Below are 22660 nucleotides of genomic sequence, written 5' to 3' on the forward strand. Positions count from 1 at the left end.
AATTGATTTATCCGTCGTTAGATTAATGATATAAATTGAGCAATGTAAAGTTAAAGATGCTTCAATAAAAAATATCAAAACTGTGAGATTTTGGCCCCCTCTGTGATCAAGTACGGGGTAGTGTACTTGGAATTCTACCTGTTCAATTACAATAAACCAAACCCCTATTTAAACTTGTGAGGAAATAATGCAAATAGAAATTGAGCAATGTCAAGACGCTTGTATAAAAAAGATCGATTCTGTGAGATTTTTGTCCCCTTCTTTGTGATCCGTTACGGGGTGGTACTTGCAATTTTACCTGTGCAATGCCAAAATCCAATAAACCAAGCCCCGATTTAAACTTGTGAGAAAATAATAATATGCAAATAGAAATTGAGCAATGTAAAGATGCTTGTATAAAAAAGATCGATTCTGTGAGATTTTTGTCCCCTTCTTTGTGTGGTGTACTTGCAATTTTACCTGTGCAATGCCAAAACCCAATAAACTTGTGAGGAAATAATGTAAATAGAAATTGAGCATGTAAAGATGCTTGTATAAAAAAAGATCGATTCTGTGAGATTTTGGCCCCCTTCTGCTTTATGATCCGTTACGGGGTGGTGTACTTGTAATTCTACCCGGGCAATGGTTATCTATGAAAATCCAATAAACCAAACTACGATTTAAACTTGTATGGAAACAATGCAAATAAATTGAGAAAAAAAAATGAAACTTGGTCCTGTTCTTTACGCCTAAATGTCAAATCACTTCACAGAAAGTCTAGTATTTCGTAATTAAAACAATGACACTACAGTGACATAGGTCTGGGTCAAACGATGGTTAGATGTATTTGATAAGGCCATGTATATACGGTCCATGATGAGGCCAACTTCAACGGTCACGAGATGTAAACAGGGCTATCGCCAATCCCAACCCTAACCCTATCCCCAGACCTAACGTTTACCCAAACCTTAACTTACATTCTCGCCAAGAATCACCCGTCCTAACCTTATTTATATCTCAGCGACCTTGACGAAAATTGAGCTGGCCTTAACAAATAGATCTAGCCGTCCAACGAGGCGCTTTATATGAGGACGACTAATTCCTAAAGAATTCCATCATTTTTCCTGTAAACTTTCTACGATAATCAAATGATACCAACACTGTTTCTAGTTGGCCTAATGCAGTTGAATTTAATATATATGTACATAATGTTCGGGCAACCAACAAGACTATAAACCACCGTATAGCGATATATCATCCAATATCATTAATAAGGACAATATTTCAAGACGGCAATACAGTATTATACTGAAGAACATACCTAGTCTCATATTATACTTGGACATACTGTCCCGAATCTGTGTAAATCTTCATGCATGTCCGTATTCTTATTTTGGAAACACACCAACGCATATCGTTACTTCTATCCAAGCCCCCACCCCACCCCCGATGTTTACGGATCAGTCAAGTTTACACAAAAGAATTAATTAAATTTGCAATAATATTAAAAATCAATGTCAGTTTTATTTAGGTTGATGCCCTGATTTTTATTGTAAAGTGGGATTCTTCCTACATTTTTAACACATTTAAAGTTTATAGATAGGGTCAATATTAATATACAGCTGATTTGATGTTCTACTGTCGACAGTTTAAGCAAAATACGAAATTATATAAATAAACACGGAGTTCAGGCTCTCACTATTAACATACCAGATTACCCTTTATTTTGACCCAAATCAACTAGGTTAAGCTTAGTCGTGGTTTAATTCTGTACCCGATTTGGCTTGGTATATTTCTTCAACTCTCGGCTATTACAAAATAAGTTTCATATGAAATCTGCGCACAAAATAAATAGTAGGGGTCCAGATCGGGAAAACTCTTTTCTTCACATGATAGTGACATTTTGAGCTTGTGTTATAAAGATTAAAATCACCGGAATCATAAAAAGTTACAGGAGTCAATGTTGAACGAATTAATAGTCCGACCCCAGATTATTATTTGGAATTGTCTCCCTTTAACTATTCGGAACCATTAAGCCAATGAGGTTAACCTGGCCAATACTCAAACCAGATATTGTATTCATTTACTAAGCATGGGTACTATTTAAATAATCCTTTCTTGTTCCGAATTCTAAACCCCCCGGTTCTTCGAGCAGTTGGAGACTGTTTAATTGTCATAAAAAATCCCTTTATGTATATCCTCTATTCTTGTGGTGTCATGTGGCTTTAAAATAGTTTAAATTAGGTATGAGGATGTTCAATAATTTATATAGTCAGTTCTATAAAAGCCCGTCTTGATACAAAGAACCAGATTAAAATTTTGACACTAATATTGACTCCCCGCGGTTAAATATGTACAAATCTAATAATGTCTCTTATGATCGGCTTAATTCCTAATAACCTGTGCATTATTGGAAACAAATAAATACTAAGGTCTTAATTCAAACTTAAATTATATTTTAAAAGACACGTGATTAGGCCTCTATATTTCAAAACAAAACCTTTCAAATCACATATTCTAAGAGAGGGTCTTTGAAACCATGGATGGAAAAATAATAACTTAGAGATTACCAAAATGTATATTTTAAATCTAAGAACAATTCCATCTACATGAAAATATTTGTATATACGACGTTTACATTACAAACGGAACGGAACGGCTAATTTTAGTGTAAACGGGTCAAAATAGTCTAGAGGACATCAAAGAGCATGGTAATTTTTGTACTTAATGACTTACGAACAAGAGACTATACATTGATCGGGTTAAAATGGTAACAATAAGTTATGTTCAAAAGCTATAACATCAAATTTAATAAATTTACAACTTGTTGTAGAGTAAAAAAATAATGCGATGTCTTTGTCCATTTATTTAAAGCACCGTAAATACTTCTATCCTTATCTCTGAAGTATTTTTATTTCATGCGAAGCGAATAACCGACAAAGCGAATCGTCTAAAATATTCCAAAGAAATAAACGAAGCAGTTAACGCGACTGTCCGAATTTCAAATCCATATGTTTATATTCTTCGTTTATGTTACGCCCAGTATTATCCTAATGTCGATAAAGAACAGTATTATCGAATGATCATGCATAAACTAAAAGATGGATTTGTTTCGGGTGATGTGGCCGTTTTCGTTCCCTTTGATCCCGCAGTGAGTGAACGGAATTGTTTCATTTTCATTTCATTGATCCTTACTTTGTTATTTTTTGGGGGTCGCGTCAAGGGTGGTCCACTGGCCCCTTATCAATTCGCTCGAATAATCACTGTGGTTGCTGGAAAAAGTAACGGATTAAAGGAAGCTGTATTATTGGATTATCGCTCTGTGCGCTATCAATCACGATTCCCATTCTTTGACTTTCATCCGAGCGTCCACATCATTTACCGGATAAATGAACTTTCATAGAAAATATGAACCACGATTTACCATATTATATAGAGAATTTGAAAAAAGAAAATACATTTGTTATAATGTCCTGAATTCGATTTAATAAATATACAAACTATTTGTTATTTGCTTGAAAATGGCTTACTGTGTATTGCAGATTACAGATACTGTCAGAAATTACAAATGAAGTAAAATTACTGATTCTGAGCAAACTTAAATTTTAAGTTTATCCAACAACTAATAATATAGATCCAAATTAGGTTTTCGATTTTTTTTTGTCTGATATGTAAAACTATAGACGCGCCCTCATCCGTCCTAATTATATTGAAGTGTATAATGCCCTTATAGTATCTATATACCCCCCCCCCCCGCCCACACACCCTCACACCCTCACACACACTCACCTGCTAAGGAAGGGAAATTAGAAAGAGTAAGGCGGTAGACAACGGGATGTCTCTGTAAAATAAACTTTATTTACACAAAACAATGTGTATTTGTTTGTTAGACGAAAACAACTCATATAGTACAGTCTAATCATTGGTGAATTTGCTATTAATGTATTTTTTATATGACTGATTTGCTTATTTTCCACAACATTACACCAACAAAACTGGTGTTAACCTGGACATCACTACAGGTACTCTCGTGGTCATGTTTTAGGCTATTCAGTACGTTGAGTTCATGACCTGAACTAGTTTTTTGGGAGGAAGAATAATAAATTAAATACCCATCAGGTATATTTTCACCTTGATTTATTAGAAGGTGTCAGCGGAAACATCATTATCTATGTACATGTTATCATAGTAAAATAATATCCCATAAAAAATTATATATACATTGGTTATTGATTTAGAGATGTTTTGGAAAATCTACAGCCCGATAGCAGCAAATTGTGGTCAACACTGACCAAAGACCATTTCCGAAGTCTTTGATCCTCCACATTATTTCACTTTTAAATAGCTCATTTTATATGCAGTTTGTTATTTCCCTCAATATATATTGTGTTTGTTGGGAGGGGGGGGGGTCTAGTGGCTGCGCTTTAGGGATATCTATATATCCACGTCATTGATAAAGTCCGTCAATGTCTAAAGTGAAGTGATTTCGACCCGACACTTGTACGTGACAAGGAGTAGAAACGCCTGTCCAACCTCGAGGTTTTTTTTCCGGGATCCCTGGTTTACCTCCACTGTTAAAGACCTTTAAACGCTAGCGAAATAAAAGAATAATTTTATTTCAATCCGAATAACGAAACACGTTCTGTCTCGTTATTCGTTATAATGCAAGCTCGAAAAGCCAAATGAACTGTTTAATGGGGTATACGTGAAAACGTGTTTAGCTTCTGCCGAGGCATCCTTCTTATAATTCAATTAGGAGCCATGGTGAGTCAGTGAGTAAGACGTTGGCTTGCTAACCGGGAGGTCCCGTGTTCGACCATGGAATTCGAAATAAGAGTGGACCGTATTATGCCTCTGTCCGGACAAAATTTCCCTCATAGCACTATATGGCGTATGCTCGTCTTCATTAGTCCAGTCGGTGCAGAACAGTAGGACGTTAAACCCCATTTGATTTCCTTCCATTTACTGCTGAGGCATCACCCCCCCCCCCCCATAAGTCAATTTAAAATAAAAAGAACATCGTTTACTTGACAAATGGACAACGATGATATGAAATTTATATAAGATAAAATAATATTTTTTTTTAATCCCGAATAACGAAACACGTTCTGTCCAGAATAACGAAACACGTACCGTCTGGTTATTCAAGCTCGAAAAACAAAATGGATTGTTATAAGTTATAGAGTCGTTCGGATGGGACGAAAAACCGAGGTCCCGTGTACATATTGGCGTGCACGTAAAAGATCCCTTGGCAGTTGGAATTCGATATAAGAGTAGGCCGTAGAGCCGCTGCCCGGGCAAAATTTCCCTCATAGCACACTATATGGCGTATGCCTGTCTTCATAAGCCCAGTTTAGGAGCAGAACAGTAGGACGTTAAACCCCATTTCATTTCATTTTCATTTATAAGTCATAGAAGTGAAAGAGGTTTGTTTACTCGTGAGATATCCTTCTTATTCGTAATTCAAGCTCGAATGTTTACTGCTGAGGCATACTTCTTATAAGTCAATTAAATAAAGAGCACAGTTTACTTAAGACATATGGACAACAATCTCGAATAAAGAAACACGTTCTGTCTCGTTATTCGTTATTCAAAAAAATTTGAATCCTGAATTACGAAACACAATTTAACTTCATATACTACCAAATACGCTACAATTAGCGCAGCTAGTGACCAGACACAAATCAGTTGGCTGACATTTTAATTCCTAAATGGACGATTTAAGTCCAAAACACTAAAATATTCTTCGAGAATTTTGAGAAGTATTTATTCTGCTGCCATTTAATAAAACTATTTTTTTTTAATTAATAGCCTTTGTGTATGAAAGAAGTAATCGGATTAGATTAGAACCGCATAGCAAAATAATATAATGTTTGAATATGACGGCCATTTAGGACAGATAGCTATGCTCAATGTTGATTATATATAGTTCTGGGTGTGCAGAATATACCTATCTGGCCCTTCTTTAGGCAGTGATTTAGCTGTTCCCAGACTTCCTGTCGACATTTGTTGCCAGTGTATTGGAGAGGTGGGGGGGGGATTGTTTTACAGCTGTTGACCGTTTAATACAGGCACTGTAATAATTTACTCGTTTCATGAATGGTCTTCTCTCCTTTTTATGAAGCCAACACCCCACCCACCCTTTTCTACTGATTTACCGACAAAGAATTAATTCTGCGTACACATCTTGTGTGGTCTCGAATCTGCGGGTATTGTACGATTGTTGACCTTCAAGAGATTTACGAGAGGAAAGTTGGATAACAGCGTTTATTTTTTATGCAAAATATTAAAATGCAGCTAAACACAAAAACCTGATGAAGTCCACTTCAAAGGATGTAATCTGTTTGAATCTATAAAATCTTATGTTAAAGAAACGATAAAATGACTTGGTTCATATCACTGAAAATCGAAATATGACACTAATATATTCGCCATCCTTGTGACAAGAACATAACCGTATACGCATTTTATCTTTGAAAGATACAGATCATCGTAGTTATATACGCCGTTAACATAATGATCGTTCTCATATCCAACACAATACACAATATATCTTGACCTAAATTCTAACAAAAACCCCGCACAAACATAATTGTGTGTCCAAAAAACAGCACACAGTTATTAAAATGGCATATATTTCGTTAAAAATCTAAGTTCCCTCTTAAAATATCCAGTGGTCATATTACATATTCTGTTTTTGATGGTTTCCTATTTTTATAGAAAAATATTTTGCGATCATAAATAAGATCTTTTATGTATTGAAAAGAGTTTTATGTCAAAATAACATGGTTATTTAACTATAGGGAAGCAATCAAAATGGAGTGGTGTACTGTTATAGACCAGACCCCATGTGGCTGTATTAAAATATAGAAGAGTACATGTCATAAATAATAATTCGTTCAGACATAATATTATACACAAAAATAATAAATATCTCATTTATTTGCTGATAAATATGTATTAAATATGCATTATATTCTATTTAACATAGCTTATGTGTAACTGTAGATTCATTTAAAGGTTTTTTTTTTGTAAACAGCTGATTTATACAAGAGAAGTATATTGTAAAAGAAAATCAACTACTGGGGCAGTGCACTTTAAAGCTAAATGATTAACGGAACAAAAGACGGATGGAAAAAATTAATGACAAGCTAAAGGTGCATTTGTATTAAGATGTTTCGAAAATCATAAAGTTAAAAAAAATAATTTGAAAAGAACCAAAAACATCATTATCACAATATGGTACTTCGTAAGCTTTTATTGCCAGAGAATTGGTATTGCTTAGAAAACCATGATAATGATAGTGTTTGGGGTTATCTAATGCGTTTTAATTCATATAGTAAATAAACCTGTTTGAACCACACGAAACCCTTCCCTTTTGTACTGTGTAATCGTTCGCCCTATGACTTCTGTCATTTACCTATGACAGGGTATCATTATCATATCACTTTTAATAATACAGAAGACAAATTCCAGACTTTTAACATAATTTGTTACAGCTGTAGAAAGCCAATTAATTGTTCTTGTAAAATGAAAGGGCATAGACCTTGTTTTTTTTTGTTTTTTTTTAATTGTCCTCCATATAGCCCACATTCACAGGATGATTGGCTCTATTTGTATCGATAAATCCGCAATCGTTCTATGCCTCTATATAAATTGGGAAAAAAAATCCTCAAAATGTATTTTAAAAAGAACGTATAATACGTTTCAAAGAGAGAAAAATTAACATGAAATAAACTGATTGTGGTTTACAGTCTCTTAGTTTATCTCAGAGTTGATTTTTCGGGACATCATGGAAGAGGTTTTTTTTGTTTTTTGTTGTTGTTGTTTTGTTTTCTTTATTGAAATAGCCAGTTTACCTTATCCGAAATTTTCAGCTCAAAATGTTAAAGATGCATTATGTAAGAGCTAAATCTGACAATAATAGGTCGTGTTTCTAGCTTTAAATGTTGTATAAATTATTATTTAGACATTTATTCACACGACAAGCACATAACCAACTCTTTAGGTCATCGGATGGCTTAGATATTGAATGGACAAAAAGGGATACCCAAGATTTTGTTTATTATCGTAGCATTGGTACATGGCAACCGAGACTATCTTGTAAAACTTAAGACTCATAACTTTGCTCATAATAAAGTAACTTAACTGACATTTTCAATATATTCATTTCTCATTATCTATTTTTGACCTATTATTGCAAGAATGACCAGCTCTTTATCTACATCTTATTTCAAGCCTATAATAAATGTTCGACAAAACAGTTTATTGGGGTAATGTATTTCTGAGAACACTCGTCTCAAATATTTCACCGCGGAACCTACTGAACACTACTATTTGATACTGTTAGTAACTTTACCAAGAGTAGTAATTTAAAAACATCAATGGCCCATAAAATTTTATTATCGAACAAAAAATCAAAACCGGAGGAAAAACAAAATCCTACTTATGAATCAGACACCGAGCATGAACCTTTAGGTCATATTAAAAATAGAATCCCTTCAATCGATGAGCAATTGTCCAAGGGACACGCATACCCAATTGCATGTCAATCGTTCTTGAATTGGCAGAATCCTTGACTTTTTTCAAAGAGCGTCGCCCACAAGAACAACCACAAGAACAAGCTCCAGTTCCTGGTCCACAGGTATTAGGGAAGCTGTCACTGCGTACGCGTCAGAGTTATATGTTTAACCAGCAGAATTCCATCTCCAACTCCATTTTCAACGTTAATATTCTCTTTGTAAACGATTTACAGAAGATCAGTTTCTAAGACGCTGTTGTTTGTTATATTCACTGATTATTTAATGATCAGGGTTTTGAAAGAAAAAATGTTTTGAGTTGAGATTATTTATTTCATAGAAAAGGTCCAGCATAGGAAAAGGCACGTTTTCCAATTTGTAAGTTAATACTAATAGTTCGAGAGTTTTTAGATGATTTTTTTTTTCGGAGTACGTAGATATCTGCTTGTAGTATGGGGTTCTACAAGACGTTTTATATAAAATGGAGTTTGACCGTTTAACGCCTTGAAGACAAAGAGGAGTAACTCCTTTGATGAATTATGAGTCGATGTAGGGATTGTAATACAGGGGAGATGCTTTTATGTTTTCTGGTTCTAGTGGGTAGTCGAGCTGCTGAGTTTTGAATGGCGCCCACACAGAATTACCCAGGTTACGTTGCCCCACAGTTTCCCTCAATAAAAACTATATAAAGTATGTTATTGTGTGATGAAATAGCATGGCAGCTAGTATAATATTACTCAGCATTGTTAAATCCTGTTCCTTACATATTACATAGCATCTGTATTTTATTACGTGTCATTAATTATTCACTTGTCGCCTAACAAACTGAAAAATCATGATCTATTAAAATTAGATACCCTCCTTTTGTATTTTGCAGATTAACATTCTTCACCCTGCAAAGAAATCATCCGATACACGTCTAGATATTTATTGTTCTCGTGTAATAATTATACAACTTGAAATATTATCATCGTCTTCATATGTTTTTATAATGTTACTTGGTAGCTTTTCAACAAATGATTGAGTGTTCATCTTCACCGGGACGGAGAGCCTGACAAGGACAGCTGTCTAGTCGTTCGGATGGGACGAAAAACCGAGGTCCCGTGTACAAATTGGCGTGCACGTAAAAGATCCCTTGAAAGTTGGAATTCGATATAAGAGTGGACCGTAGCGCCGCTGTCCGGGCAAAATTTCCCCCATAGCACACTGTATGGTGTATGCTCGTCTTCATTAGCCCAGTTCTGAGCAAAACAGTAGGGCGTTAAACCCCATTTCATTTCATCTTCATCATGAAATTTGGAACAATTCTGTCACTAACGGCACCAGTGAGAGTATACCGGTAGAATACTTTTATCAGTAATAACAGCCACCAGGGGCAATAACTCTGGATTTGCTTGTACAAAAACGTCCATAGTCGATAAGGATCAAGCTGATGTTAGCAAAGTCCTTCGTTGGAGTAAATCCTTCATTTGATGTGTCATGTGCAGTATAGTTTGAAGTGTGTCTGTCAGCTGAAAAGGATGGGGAGGTGATAACATATGAAAGATCACGCCCATCTAAAATAACAATCGGAATTATTTTTCGTTGAAGCAATTGCAATTAACGAAACGAACGCATCAGTGCAGATGAAGACGACGTTAAAACTTTCACTGTATAGTTTACTCATGTGTTAAATCTAATTTCATTCGGTAGCTCATGCCACGATGAAATCTACAAGATGACAGATATTGACGTGAAATGAACAGTCGTACTAGGCTAATCGTGGACTGGATAGAACTTAAAAGCACGTAGCGTGAACTGTAACGAACGCCACGAAGTACCTGTTGATTCCAAATAATTTACGAACAGAAAGGTGAATTGGAGAGAACACGATTCAGCTCTTAAAAACTTCAGAAGTTCTATTTCATTAAAAAATAATAATAATAAAAACGATATCTGTTTAATAACATAAAACCAGTGTATTCCATGGTTCTCGTTTCAATATATCAATTGTCTTTATAGTTAACAATCAATTCCTTTATAAGACTCTTTTAATTGTGTTAAATTAACCACAAAAAAAACCGAATGAATGAAATGGGGTTTAACGTTCTGCTTCTCTTCACACTAACCGCAAGAAGAGGATCAACTCACAAATTAGAAATAGCGACTTCGTTTATGGAAGGGAGATGCTGATAATTTGTAGGCCGGTTGGCGAGGTTCGGGAATTTCCAGAGTCCACATTGGCCGCTTTATGTAAATGAGTATTAGAAGATTGAACCGGGTCCACCGGTTTCCTCCCACTGCTAAAGACCCGTACACGCAAGCAATTATTGAAATAATATTGAACCATATGTTAGTCCCCAAATGACCTAGTTTGTGTAGAGTGGGCTCTCTCTCTCTCTCTCTCTCTCTCTCTCTCTCTCACACACACATACAAACACGACACTTCAAGTATTATTGATTATGTATATTTATGAACGTTTTGATAATCAATAGAGCCTATAGAACATTGATAGACTCAAAGATAATTTATAATTGGTTAGTATACATGATAGTATACCATGTTAAATATTTAACTACTGTTTTTGATAACATCTTTAAAATCATATTTATATTTTATATATTAGCTATGACGTTTATGATGTACTTCAAAGAACAGTTTTTACTAATTATATATGATGTTATTTACAAATGATCAAATATGATGACTTACTCTTTTGTAATTGAAAATGAACTACCAAGCTATTGTTAACATTTGTCTAAAATTTTATTGATGTTGTGTTGTCGTCTAGAAGAAAATCGTTATAGGCCTTTGAGCAAATTACAAACTCATTTAGGAAATGGAAGTATATGTGGTTTAATCGAGCTAATGAAGACAGCCGTACTATGTAATACTAGTATTCTGTGAGGGAAATTTTGCACTGACTGCGGTGCTCCGGCCTACACTTTTTCTTATTTCGAACTGCCATGAGATATATACCGTAAATCCTGCACGAACATCCGAAATCCAACCACGTAGAAATTGGCTTACATGTAAAACCAATGGAGAGTAGATGGAGAAGCCGCTGCCCGGGCAATTATCTGCCCTCCCAATGATGCAATATTAGCCTATCACATTTTTAACTCAAAATAACCGAAGTAATGAGGCATGGCAAGGAAATGGAATGGCATTATGTGCCCTGAGGGGGCTGATTTGGAGACGAATGATCATGTTTGCATTACGTAGGACAAATATTTTGACCGGACTGGGGCCATTTTGGGCAACTTTTTCATCCCATTAGGCACACAGGCGTTAACCCCGGCCAGTAGGAACCATGATCGAAAAATTGGAATCGGGACATTCTGGTCCTGTCCGCCTCTGCTTTGATTGTCATTCGGCGCATGCTGGTGTCTGCCTTTTCTTTACAGGGAACCGGGTAGCTAAGTGTGTAAGACGCTGGCTCGCTAGACTGGAGGTGGCGGGTTCGTTCCCGGCGTTGGCCGACAGTTGTCTAGTCTTTCGAATGAGACGGAAACCGAGGTACACATTGGCGTGCGCCTTAAAAATCCTTTGGCAGTTGGAATTCGATATAAGAGTAAGCCGTACATAGCTCAGCCGTCCGGTGAAAACTTTCCTCATAACACACTGTATAATATGGCGTATGCCCGTCTTCTTGTTAACAGTTTTGTATAAGTGTAGACCTAAACCTTACATCACGTGTTCAGTGGGTTTAGGTTACAGAAGGTAACAAGAGCAAGCAACAATTACCTAATTACATGGATGAAGTAGCCTACTCAGGGCTCAACATTTAATGAACAGTGTCCGATTTAGGCTACCAACCGGGTTATTTTAACACCGTTAAAAGAGTATAGTTGAAAAATCATGACGCGTTGCCCTGGTCATGTCAGCTCACCATGACGTAATATTCTGTACACTCCTAGGACGTCGTGCTAATGTTTTGATCATCTAGATGTTTATTTCATTCATGGTTCCAAGCGACCACGTACGAGTAGGCAGCATAAATGCGAGCCCACAAATACTAAGTGTCGTCTGCCAGTATGTGGACTCGATCGTCCAGACTCTACAATATAGTATTTGGTTTTCTTTTGTTTGATTTGATAAGTTAGATAGTTTTACAGATGGCTGGACACTTGAGTGTTTAAGATGCAGATCAGTAAGTATCCATATTTGCCTGTTTTAGAAACGAAGTTGTTTTTAAGATATTAAAAGAAATGAAAGTTTATGTATTAATATTGAGAGAGAGAGAGCGAGCGAGAGAGAGAGAGAGAGAGAGAGAGAGAGGGAGATTTAACGTACACTCGACACAAACTAGGTCATTTCGGCACTAACGTATGGTAATCTTTATTTTAATAATCTGCTTGTGCGTATGGGCCTTTAGTTGTGGGGGAAATCGGAGGACTCGGAGAAAGCCCACGAGGTTTTCATGTATAAGCTTGGAATCGAAACCACGCCACTTGACTCAATTATAGATCTCTAAAGCGCACACGTTTGACCACTCGACCAGCCAACCGCCGAAAATGTGTTGAGAAACAGGCCTTTATAAATTACACAATACAGTTATATACAAACAGCGATATAAATGAAATAATTACCTAAACATATGAACATGGCGGCTATATGAGCCTACGTATACGCAAAGTTTGACAACAAAAATTGACTGAAATTAACTACACATATTGTTGAATATATTATGATTCATTGTTGTCATACCAACACGCTTTGTTAACAAATAATCAAGGTAAAAACCATGCCGCTCATTTTCTATTGAAGATCAGGGTTATTTTAAGTCTGGTTTTAAAGTCCAGCCTCCTGTCATATCAGATTAGCAGGAATAATAGACCACACCAACAACAGCTTATCATGTATGTATTGTAAGTATTCGGGCATGTAACATGATCAAAACACCATCTTTTTTTATAATTCACTGCAAATTTGGCGTAGAAACGAAGACGTATAGAATTTATTTGACCGCAATTTCACCCTGAAAGTAAAAAGAGAGGATTAATTTATAACCGTAAGCGTCCATCATTAACTTACTGGATTTTTTTCCTGCTGTGAGAAATGACAAACAACCCAATTAGAGTACATTATAGATTTCTAATAATTTGGTGCCTATATTTTTTCCTTATTGGTAAAATTACAAAACTGACAAAGATTGTTATCAGGTAAAAATTGCTTATTAAATTATAATTGAATTTAAACCGAAAGCAAAATAGATGTGAAAAACACCCATTGAATAAAGGTATACAAATACAACACAAACACTGAAACATATAAGCTGAAAAGAATCTGATTAAAACACAGATCCTACTTCGTTTTGTTTTTTATATTTCAAATTTTCGTTTTACTTGCCTTTATCAAAAGTATAAAAAAAACGAAACGAAATATAGATCTGTATTTTAATCAGGTTGAGTCGAAACAAAATTATTGAGATTAATCTTGTATTATATGTTTTCAAATGGCGGTGTTCTTGATGCTCTGAATTCTAGTGTTTTACTGTAAAATATGTCTATCATTTTGCTTGTGCATTTTGAAAAGCCACAAACTTACATTACAAAAATTGTTACATATTAGGAATGCACATGACCATGAACATCATAATATAAAATTTATGAGCTTCACTCAACCCACTTAATCCTTCAAAACGGGTTAGCACTCAAATTGTAATTACAATTCTGTTCCTTGTTTTTTTTTTCGTTTTTTTTAAAAAAAATAAAGTTAATTTGTCAGTTAATTTATTTCTCTTCTTCCCGTCTTCATTAGCTCGGTTGATACAGAAAAGTAGGGCGTTAGTTAAACCCCATTTCACTTATCTTCTGATATTAAAGACATAAAAGTCTTGAGGGTCTACAAACTGGCAATAAACTGTGTTTTCATCTATTACTTCTCTTTTACAAAACAGTGTGAGTGAATAGTTGATACATCAACATTCTATATTGTCAGAGATTATTTATGCAGAGATGATGGGGTTATTTCGCTAGATGAGAGTTTCTAATAACTTCTATCTGTTGAGAATTAACTTGCAGTGGGCGCCTTTGTAAAACAATCTTTCGAGTGGAATGATTTTAATAACATGGATGTTAAAAACGATGAAATTATGATCAAGTCAGAAGAGATGTAATACCCGCTTGATTAATGCCTCTCATCAAAAGCATTAAGCATGATGCTTATCGGTGGGAAAATAAAACGCCATTTTATGCTCAGGTGCAATTTCTTTGAAGTGTCCATTTCAGGCAGTAAGATATTCGAGTCGATATGAAATATGAGGAGAAAATGAAACAGTATGATAATGCTAAGGCCATAATATAGGCCATAGAAAGATAATATACATAAAAAGATGATATTTCTTAAAGATACATGATGAGAGAGATATGTATAAGGTGGTAAATAATATTGTCTGTTATCTTATACCTATATATCATATTACTTTTAAAAAAAGGGATATATTTATATAAAATTTAAACAATATGAAGAGATATCAGCTATAAATAGATTTAAAAAATAAAATATCTATAGCCTATAATAATACTTTATTTTTCCATAATACATAATGGGGTTTGATAAACAACGTGAATGACAATGTCGAGCAAGATGGTGTGATTAAATCTATTCCGCGTTATTAATATTTTGAAATTTGCATAGTAAAAAGAATCCGTGATCTTTAAACGTAAATATTTTTGGCATCAAAGAAGAGAACCTAAGGCGTCTCAACCAGGACACGAATCCAACGCGTAATTATAATTTTTAAACACCTAATACCCTATCCTATAATTGTATAAAAAGTTTAGCCAATTAGCTCGTGCGGTTTTCAAGAAAACTAATAGCGTTACGAACTATAATTTGAATTCAGAAGTTTGCTAATCCGTTGTAATGTGTGACATGCCTATATATATAATAGTAGCTATATGAATACGTTAAATACGAAACTGTGGATAGTCTTTTAAAACACACATGTATGTTTCAAATAAAATGAAATGGGGTTTAACGTCCTACTAGGCTAATAAAGACGGGCATACGCCATATACAGTGTGTTATGAGAGAGGTTTTGCTCGGACAGCATCCGGACTGACAAGAGGAAACCACGCTAGGCTAATAAAGACGGGCATACGTCATATACAGTGTGTTTTGCTCGGACAGCATCCGGACTGACAAGGGGAAACCACGCCGGAAAAACCCGATGAACTTTCCCGGCCAACACCGGTTCCGAACCCGCGACCTCCAGGCTAATCACTTAAGCCACCGTGGGTGGTTCCCCCTTGTCAGTGGTGCAGGGGACGGAGGGCCTGACAAAGACAGCTGTGTAGTTGTTCGGATGGCACGAAAAACCGAGGTATGAACTTTCCCGGCCAACACCGGTTCCGAACCCGCGACCTCCAGGCTAATCACTCAGCCACCGTGGGTGGTTCCCCCTTGTCAGTGGTGCAGGGGACGGAGGGCCTGACAAAGATAGCTGTGTAGTCGTTCGGGTGGCACGAAAAATCGAGGTATACATTGGCGTGCACGTTAAAGATCCCTTGGCAGTTGGAATTCGATATAAGAGTAGGTCATAGTGCAGCTGCCCGGGCAAAATTTCCCTCATAGTACACTGTATGGCGTATGCTCGTCTTCATTAGCCCAGTCGCAGCAGAACAGTAGATCGTTAAACCCCATTTTATTTCATTTAGCCATTGTGGCTCCCCGTTTAATGTTAAAACTCCGCTTCTAAATGCAAACACGAAAACATAAAGTGCCATACCTCAATCGAAATGTACAAGTTAATCCAAAGCTGTCAACTTTCAACATTCGGAAAACCCCTACTCCCAATCGTTTTAAAACTAGAACTTATTTTCTCTCTGTTTATTAGATCAAGATGAAGTCGTGTAAATAACCGAAAAGTAAAACGAAAGTAAATGTTGATAACGTTAATTAGATTGTCTTCTCCCCACTTACACCCAGGTAATTTCAGTAGCATGTGGTATCAGATTTTAGGGTATGCACAAACATACAAAAATTGACATGATCACGTGATTTGCATTACGTTTCCTGTTTACACAGGGTGGGATTCGAGGAAAAAGTATAGTCGTTCGAATGGTACGAAAAACCCGAGGTCCAGTGTACACATTGGCGTACAGGTAAAAGAAGACGAAAAGTTTGACGTAGAACCCCATTTCATTTGCGTAAAAATAGTGAAAAGTTACGTTGTTTCATTTTAAACTTTAAATCTTATCTTCTTTCGAACGGCAATAAAAAACCCCCCAAAACATTCGGTGGGTAGTAGAGTTAATTTTGATTATATTAATGTATTTTTTGGTCATTTTGAACCACTCCGTTCCAAAGGTAGACATTGGGTCGCGCTATATTCGAATTTTTTTCAGACAGCGTTATTTGCTGTTATATTTTTGTATTACAGTGGTAAAGTCCGGAAAAATGTCTAAGTGTTATCCGGTTAGTTAACTGATGCGTGGATGGAAACACAATTTATATCGCATAAATATCGAGATTGTCAATTATGATGACATCATTTCCACCTATCACAATTTTTATTAATAAATAAAACTGTGTTTTTTGTTGTCGCCACGTAACAATTACAGCAGCGTGGGAATACAGGAGACTAGCTCAATAAAGGCTACATAAAGAATAAATACCCCCTGTCCGGTTCTCAATGAAAATAGTCCTCACAAGTCCCCAAGTAATAAAGCCGTTCTAACGAATCGTCTTTTTCATTGGATTGCGTGTTTGACGTTACTTGTAAAATTGATGAGTTTCTGATGATCTCATCTCGGTTGGGTTTCTTGCTGTAGCAACACCGGCTATAGAATGAGGACGACATTTTATATTAAAAGACAGATTGAAAGCGGGTGAGATATAAATATAACGGGATCGTTGAATCTCTATCTATATTCATCTTCGTCACCACATGACCATTATTGACCATTATCCATACACAATACTTGGATTTTGGTGCTAAATATAGGACCGTGAACTATGACCTGCCTACTGAATTAAATAATTAGCGTATACAGATGTAACGTTACGCTGTGACAGGTCGTTTACAAGTGATGGATTGCCAGGATTAGACTTGATCATGATATCTAATATATGAATACGAACTTATAGAAATATGGAACTTTTAATGACTGAATGGTAGGCCTATTACTGAAAATTTACCCGAAGTTTGTATATTTTCTAAAACATTATCGCTTTATAATAATGACAATCTACAGTAATCGACAGAGATCCACTGTCCTAGAAAACAATTCTCAATTTATCACTTGAGATATTGAAACAGTTTACACACTAATTTTCCTGTTTTTCTTGCGACCTATCTATACAAAATATATATAACAAAACCAAAGTTCGATAGCATGACAGGCGTCTTAGCACTTTTGTTGAACTAGAAACGTAGTTGTCTCCCCTTACCACACACTGACACTTGTGATAGGTAGTCAAGTCTAAGCTTCTGAAGTGAAACAGTACTGGCCATATATTAATGTTTATTTCGAGAGAGATTATATATTAATGTTTTCCAAATAATAATCTATTCATTCAAAATTCCATCTGATTGGTAGCTTCTATATTTATACTATTCCACTAAAAATATTTCCAATTACAAATTCACATAACGGTATTAGTTTATTCTTCTTCAAAGAGGCGCGTAAGAGGGAGGGGCATTGCACACAGCAGAAGGTATAAGCAGGTACATTCAACAGAAAAAGACGACGAATTAGGCCATTTGACGCAGTCTAAAAAATTCAAAACAAATTATGGAGCCGTTCGACAATGATAGATAGATTTGGTTAAAGGGTTAGTTAACTCATTTAAAAGAAATGACTTTCTTTGTACGAGTTACTTGCATAGCGTGAAATTTGACTCACATGGTAGGGACGGCAGAGCATATTTTTATAGATATATATTTAGAAGTGCGGGGTACATGCTCAGGCGTCATTATTTTGTGGTGGCTTTGGGGGCTATGCACTTAGAAATATTTCTTGCTGTAAGAATAATTCAAGGCTTATTATTAAAAACATGACAATTCACCTAAATTAAATAATTTTATTTTTGATCCCTTCCCTGCATCGGCTCCATCGTCCACGTACTAAAAGAGGGAGTTTGCTTTACTTTGAAAAAGCACAATAGTGCTGCAGATAATGGCATCTCGAATATATCTGGGACTGCTCCTTTAACAATATGTTGGCGACATAAAACGTATGGCGTGGACATTAGCTTAATCGTTTATATCGCCATTTATAATTTAGTTATAGACGGTCCATTTTTCTAGACATATTAATCAATATGTTACTAATTGTTTGACTGATTAAGCGTGGGTTATAAGATAATAGACCAACAAGATCTCCTACAATAGAAACTCATTGTTGAGATGATTGAGTGACCAGAAATACTAAATGAAAATATTGTTGACACGTTTTCCTGTACATTATAGAAAAGTTCATGTTAGTTCTTAATTATTGACTTAATCAGACAAAATATACTGGAATGTTGATTGCAAATGTACGACACGGAGCTTGTTAAAGGACATTGTTGGTGTCCACAAATATGTATTACATCTGTGATAGAACTGGTTAACACATAATTTTAATAGAGAGCTTTTGCTACGATGGATCCGTTTAAAAGAAACATTTGAAGAATCAGTATAAGTGTTAAAATTATATTTGGAATTTGTAAAACCAGTTCTATCACGAATGTAATATTGTTCTTTAAACTGTATAACTTTTTATTCGTAAATCACAACTACTTATTAAGGCTTCATAGCATCATTTAGTAAAAACTACGAACCAGCTGAAAGAAAAATCTCAGTCGCAGAAGATTTAAATTACTTAAGATCCTTTCTGAACAATCGGTGTGTCAGGGGTGATTTGTGACTGGACCCGAATGTACCATTCAGTTTCACTAGCAGAGCTAGAAGCTGTGAATTAGGGGTGGGTGGGGTGGGGGCAAATCTAGGGCACCATCCACAATTCCAACCCACAATGAATGTCAACAAAATACTGACTATAACGCTGAGAGCTATGGTAGAACATAGATCATATTGCCTATATAGTTGTTCGCCGATCGTTATCTCGCCGGAAAGCAGTTTTATGCAAGTTGACATAACTTGACATGTTGCCGTGGAGCCCCCCCCCCCCCCCCCCTTTCGCTACGCCACATTTTAGCTCCGCCCCCCTTAAATCCTCACCTGTTCAGTTTCATCAGCTACATCACCCCAACTAACAAAAACCTCTGGTTCATACCGTCTGAATCCACCACTGACAATAAAATATACAAGTTCTATCAAATGAAATTTATATCTTGATCCTTATTATCTACTTATAAAAAATCGGTTTCAGACGAATTATTTGCTCCTGCAGGACGGAGGGCCTGACAAGGACAGCTGTCTAGTCATTCGGATGGGACGAAAAACCGAGGTCCCGTGTACACATTGGCGTGCACGTAAAAGATCCCTTGACAGTTGGAATTCGATATAAGAGTAGGCCGTAGTGCCGCTGTCCGGGCAAAATTTCCCTCATAGCACACTGTATGGCGTATGCCCGTCTTCATTAGCCCAGTTCGGAGCAGAACAGTAGGACGTTGAACCCCATTTCATTTCATTTCATTTATTTGCTCCTGAATTTGATAATCGCGCTTACGAATATGAATGTAGTAGACTTTAGACATAGTTTTGACATAAAAACTCACAGTCACAGTTCAGACATGATACTTAGTAACAGTTTAGGCATAATACATATAGTCACAGTTTATACATTATACTTAGCCACAGTTTAGACATAATACTTAGTCACAGTTCAGACATAATACTTAGAGTTTAGACATAATGCTTAGTCACAGTTTAGACATAAAACATACAGTCACAGTTCAGACATAATAGTTAGTAACAGTTTAGACATAAAACTTAGAGTCACAGTTTATACATTATACTTAGCCACAGTTTACTGTTATTTTCGAAAGTGAGTTTCCACATTACAAGCGCCCGTGCTTGAAAGATGACAAACGTGTCACAAACGGTATAAAATATTTTCAGCCGTTTTGCCTTACTACTTACTATAATAATAAATGCCCTGAGCCAGTAAAGACAAAAAAACGTTCTAACTTTCAAGTTTCGTGACTTTTACGAGTTTTTGCTAAGTAGCACGGTACATGGAGTTGTTGGGTAATAAATATATTTTTTAAAATTATTTGCATTTAGTTTATATTATATCTCAACAACTTTAAATCCCTAGGCACTTTAAAAACGGGGACGCTCATTATTGCGATATAGGTAGACTATCATATGTACTTTTAGCGCTTAAAAAGTATGCCATCGTTTTAATAAAAAAAATTGCTTGAAGTGTTTCTACTGTACAACGTGGGACACATGGGAGTTAAATAACATACCCGTAGAAATTTGCTGAGATATAGTTTGAGAATCGTTTTAAAAGATATTATTAAATACCAGTTTTTTAAAGTCACTGTGCGTTATTTGCATTTTTCGGAGAATATCAAATATTCCACGGCTTAATCCACGATCAAATTTACACCGATTGATTATTTTATATCAAAGTTCGCCAATCTCTCGGTTTGGATTCAGCCGGACTAAAACATTTCAGAGAAAACATAGGTGGCGCTGGTTTGTGTTTACTATATCCTATATAATATCGTCTGCAGTGGATGCTGAATGTCGACAAATTTTCAATTCGTCGTATATTTGTAAATTCCGAATTATACCATATTTGGACAGATATTCCTTTTGGGGATAAATTTCAACATTGTAGTTTGCAAGCGATTAACAATCCCTCAAATGACGGTCAGAGACTTTAAAGGAGCTAAATCGCCATTCTTTGGCACCAAGAAATGTACATATAATAATGTAATATGAATGTATATAAACTGATTTACATTCAATCGTTTAAGTGTTTACTGTACTTTCTAATCAGTTATGTTCGGCGAAATACACGAAGAGTCTGAATTGAATGGCAGTCTTTGGCGTCTGTTTATTCCAGTCTACATCGGTAGCATTCTCCTACATGGGTTATGCTTAGCCTCGTTCACCGAGTCGCTTCATACAAATGACGCTCGAAAGCATTCTGGCACACGATTCGTGTGCCAATTTTAAAATTCTCATTTTGTGTTAAATATTGGATATCAGAAGTCCATGTTTCACAGTAAGATAACAACATCAATGTTGATTTAAATTAACAAATAGATCGTGTTTGCAATGTAGAAGACTGTGGATGATATTGAGTTAAAGACTTGGCTCCTTTAAGGTTCGTTTTCTTTCCCATATATAAATTTAAAATACTGTTGCAAAACGTTAATGTACATTTTTTTCCAGACCTACATCAACGTCAGGTTACTTTATGTTGTAAAAAAAAACCCAAATTGTTTAAAATTAAGTTTTGTTTGGCCTAATGTATGTTTTGAAATGCGTGTGAATAGATGTCAGTCAAAATGTGATGAGAAACAAATGGATGCTATTGAAAGAATATAGTTTCTATAATTTCTAATCTGATACCAAGACAAACACACATCCTACTTGACAATTGATAATGTTTACTTGCCTTAACCGGCTACATTTCATATGTGTCAATATATAAGAGGTTTCTTTAACTCTAATAGGCTCTCGGCTACTGTGCAAATATTACCCCGCCAACCTATTCACTCCCGGCGTTAGCATAGCTCCGCCTATGAATGTAAAGCCGCGATAGTGTAGTCTTATTTGTTGACTCGCATCAGCTAAATCAACAAAAAGTTGTTAAGGCGGTTAGATGTGTTTTGTTCACAATGGCGTCAATTTGATCTCATATTTCTAAAGTATGTCTTAGAAAAGGTTTCCACATGTTACATATTATATTCAATACTCTAGTATTACAGTCTTTACAATTACACTACATTTGAAATAAAAAAAATCTTTTCCTTATGTAAAGAGAATTTTCCGGATCAGTCTGCATACGCTATGCAATGAAAAGCACATATGGTTGATGTTTTGATTAGAAACCATTAAAAAAAAAAAGTCTTGAATAAAAAGTGAAGAAAAAGGGGGCCAACGATTTGTTTTTATGTGCCCACGTTTTAATGGTGTATTGCCGTCCATCGCTTCCGAATCGTTGTCCCTATTTAGGAATGACTGAGTTATGGTCCTTAATTATGAAATCTTTTCGCAGAAGAGACTATATTTTTGAATACATGTAGATCCTGTGAATGAGTTTTG

This window comes from Patella vulgata, chromosome 2 (genome assembly GCF_932274485.2).
Source record: "Patella vulgata chromosome 2, xgPatVulg1.2, whole genome shotgun sequence".
In the NCBI taxonomy this organism is placed as follows: domain Eukaryota; kingdom Metazoa; phylum Mollusca; class Gastropoda; family Patellidae; genus Patella; species Patella vulgata.